General features: G+C 37.6%; 1 protein-coding gene across 4 annotated transcripts in view; it reads left to right on the forward strand.

Moving 5' to 3' along the window:
• Window positions 1–3,189, forward strand: part of SEMA7A (semaphorin 7A (JohnMiltonHagen blood group)) — a 72,127-nt gene extending 68,938 nt beyond the window's left edge. For all 4 annotated transcript variants that reach the window (XM_077470898.1, XM_077470899.1, XM_077470900.1 and 1 more), the window contains one exon: window positions 1–3,189. This exon is cut by the window's left edge. The gene's annotated coding sequence lies outside the window, so the exon portion shown is untranslated.
• The last annotated feature ends 1,096 nt before the right edge of the window (window positions 3,190–4,285 follow it).

Genomic DNA, 4,285 nt, shown 5'->3' on the forward strand with positions numbered 1-4,285 from the left:
CTCTGACTGATGTAGAGTGGAACAGAGAATGTGACTAGTAAAAGACTTCCTTCAAGCATCTTTATTTACAAGTAACAGTGGCAATCAGGTGATCAGTCACAACAGGTCCCGCACTGAAGAAGGTTTGGGTGAGTTTAGTCTAAGCACCAGCATTAGTAAGCCATTTCTGAGGTATTCTGTAATCACCGTGCACTGCGTCACTTTGCTGTACATTCCTTACTGCACACTAATCATTTCACATGCAATCCCTGAAACATTTCTAAAGGAAATCCTATCCCAACACCACCTAAAAAAACTGTACTTTTACTTTCTCCATCAGCTCATCCCACACAGTAGTTACCTTTTTGTATCACTTGACCCTCCTTTTTAGATTGTAAGCTTTCATGAGCCATGGCTCTTTAATCCCCCTTGTATTGAATTGTATTTTAAATATATCATCTAAATTCATTTTTTTATTAAAAGTGCTGTGAAAACTGTTGTCACTATATAAATCCTGTATTGTAGTAATAACAATATTAATGCTGCATATTCCCTTTTCTGCACACCTTATACGCAATGCTCTACAGTCTCTATTTCACACATTTTTATCATTTTTTTGAGACAGATAGAGCCTTATTTTGGTGGTATTTAATCACCACTGGGTTTTTTATTTGTTGCTAAATAAAAAGAAAACATTTTGGAAAAAAAAGTTTTTCTTAGTTCTTTTAGAAAATTTTGTAAATAAATATTTTTTCTCCTTCACTGATATGTGCTTATGAGGCTGCACTGATGGGCACTTATAGACGGCACTGATGAAGCGGCACTGATGAGATGGCACTGATGAGGCACTGCTATGCAGCACTGATAGGTGACACTGATAGGCAGCACTTATGGGAACTGATAGGCGGCACGGATAGGTGGCACTGCTTGGCACTGATTGCCATCACTGATCAGTGATGGGCACTAACTGGCCTCACTGCTGGGCACTGTTGGGGCTGCACTGATAATCAGTGCCCTGATTATCTGTACAGGTCTTCCCTGAGAGGAACAAGCTGAAGTTAGAAGCTAATTGGTTACCATGCACAGCTGTACCAGATTTTGCACTCTCTACTTTTAGTAAATCAACCGATTTATTATTATACATATGCCATTCTGTACGTTCTTCAATTCACATCACCATCAATAAGCCATGTTATTCATTCTCTGTTGCACACCTCCTTATTCTGTATGCCATGCTGTATATTCCTTACTCCACACCCCCTTATTTTGTATTTTTTCTATTCTGTCCTACCTTATTCCATATCATGTGCTGTATATTCCCTATTCTGAACAGGCTAATTTTAACATTTTATTTTTAATACTGCATCATTCTGTATGCAGTGCCGTCCATAGTGTAGTCCACACTGACCCTTTCTGTACTCAGTTCTGTATGTTTTGTATTAGACACTGACCCATTACCCCAATTTCGCTGCTGTGTCTTCTGCTGTAACCCTAACATGGTAATTATTGTGTTTTTACAGAGGTGTTTTTTCACTTGTTGGGTGGAAAGGTGGGCATTCAGATGTATGATGGGGGGTTAAACCCCTATTTACAGGATCATCATTTTTTAACATTGTTCTTTAAAAAAACAGCAGGGGTCCTGCCTAAAAGCATGCCACACATAGAGCCTGCTATTGCCTATACTCACTAGAACCCCCCCCCCCCCCCCCCCATAAAGGGTATTCGTATTGGACAGGGGGTATGCAGGCAGAAGGATTGGGGCTTGAGTTGAAATTCAAAGAAGTCTTTCCCTCAATAACAAAGTCAGACTAAAAAGAGAAGAACATTTTTTAGCTAATAAAGGTAATATTGGATACATTCTTTTGCCTACCGTTAAAAACCTTAACGTATAAAACCAGTTTAGTGAAGAATAGATGTAGCACAAACAATGCAAACATAACTTACTATGAAAAAACAGACTACTGTGTTAAAATGTATGCTTGGTCTAATTTATGATAATACCCATATTTTACAAAATGTTAAATTTTTTTTCCTGTTTCTTACAGTATAGACCCAAATCTTGTAAAATAATCACCTGTGTTTATTTATTGTGCATTTGTTATATAATTTGTTATATAATTGTATTGATTGCATCGTGTACATAATATTATCTTGTCTTGACTTTTTATATAGTTATTTTGTTCTGTTAAAAATATGAAGTATGCATTTCACACCCATCAAATCATGTTTGAAGTACAAGCAAAAAAAAGTAACATTATCTTATATATGCAGGAGCCCAACTTTTTTGTGAAACTATCCCAATTGTTATACCAGAGATACAGACATACATACAGACATACAGACAGTGGTCATTTCTCAGACCTCCAGATGTTATGGGAACTGTAAGCTGTATGTGGCAGCAAAATACGCATACAATAGTAGATTTGATTAAATATCATAACCTGCAAATTGTGATGGGCGCTGTCAGTAAAACTCTATTCAATGTTCTTTTCCCCATTCTATACCTATTAGTACATAATGACAACGACAGGACAATTTAATGTTAAAGTGTTAGCACTGTAGTTATATAGAATAAGGAATACATTTCTTTTCCAGAGCAGGAAAACTTCACACTATTTTGAAGTGTGTTGCCCAATGCAGTGCAGCCAGCCCTCATTCACTTCTATGATGAATGGCCCTTCTCAAGAACCCAGGAGTTAGTGCACCATACCCTGTGAAAAACCTAAACTGCATTGAATATGATCTTGTGTATTGCAGTGTATGTGCAGGTCAATCCTCTGTATATTTGGAGGTGAATGGCGGCCTCTCTTTATATCCTGACAGCCTTCGCAGATGTTCAGGAAGTACAGCTGCATCTCCTATGATGGACTTTAATGCCGATGTTTAAAATTTCCTTGTATACAGAAAGCATTGGGGCATCCTGTTTACTTGCATCGGGCTCAGTTCACTAAGCTATAACACCTGCTATATGTTATAATTATATTTATTTTCAGCCATGTGACTATTTTTGTAGCAATTATTTTTTTTCATATGGAAAATATTGGTCATTATGTCACATAGTAATCGTTGTAGCCTTAGGTGTTGAGCAATAAAATTATACATCTGTGCTTGCCTCTCAGAAATGCAATTTTATTTGTTCATTAGATGTCTGTTATAATATAAAAGTATATATATTTATTTCAAATAAAGGCAGATGCTATTTTTAAACTATTATGTGGTCCATTTATATTGATTTTTTTTAAAAAAAACATCAATAGCACAGAATCTTTAAATGCAATAAGAGTTCAACAGAAAATGAAATGCGTTCCTGATCTACAGCCAGCAAACCTGTCTCAGACCCTTGGGTTCTGTTGCTAAACAGGTCTTCCCTCCCACTGTCCACTTAGACCATCATTTTATAAGAGGCTGCACACAAATGCCTCTACATCTTCAGTATAAATTATTGATTCAGACAGACCATGGGAACGCTACCTTGATACTCACTCTGACAAGTTTTGCCCAACCAATGGGCTTTTTTCTAGCTAAGACCATTTGTTTGGTGAAACACATTAGGAGTGAGGATCTGAGAGGAAGTTCATATGGTCCACCTGGATCAATACAATTTTTTTGGAGATGCTGGAGCACTTAGTGTGTGGTTACTATTCTTTCAAAGTTCCAAGAGTTCATTACTGTCTATGTCCCTGCTTAGTTGATTCACGCTCTCTATTTGTCTTGGTGTCCTGGATAAGGACACATTTGTAGTGAGAGCTAAGCAGGGTTTTCCCTTACATTCAAGATATTTCCTCTGTTGTGTCTGTCGGACAGAATTTGTGAAATTTCCCCAATTGGACACTGATGACAAACAAAAATAATAGGACATGCATCACCTTGGCTGCTAGGCAGGTTTTGGCCCAGACATGGAAATCCCACAAATTCCTTTTGCAGAAGTTAAAGTTATGGTTTATGAGTTATGAGAAAATGTCAATGCTCCAAAATTACACCATGACCAGATTTGCAGAATCTGGATCCCGTGGAACAGTGCCTACATGCCTTCCACATAGATTCTTTACTGATTTGAAAACCCTCAACCCTACCAAATGGATAGTTCTCAGTTAAATTGTACTTTAACTGAGCATGTTCTAATCAGTGGTCTCCCCTAAGTCTGCTGTGGGTTTCTCTTTGCCCTGTTCCTTAATTATGCCCTCAACACCAACCCTCTCCCCCTTTTCTTTTACCCTGTCCACCCTTTTCTTTTGTTGTATCCCCTGTGCCCCTATTCTTTCAGCTCTACTTACTCTACCACCAAAGAACAGTTATTTACTGATTT

The sequence above is a fragment of the Lithobates pipiens genome, unplaced genomic scaffold, assembly GCF_037356315.1.
Source record: "Lithobates pipiens isolate NorthernLeopardFrog02 unplaced genomic scaffold, aLitPip1_a1.2 Scaffold_8, whole genome shotgun sequence".
In the NCBI taxonomy this organism is placed as follows: Eukaryota; Metazoa; Chordata; class Amphibia; order Anura; family Ranidae; genus Lithobates; species Lithobates pipiens.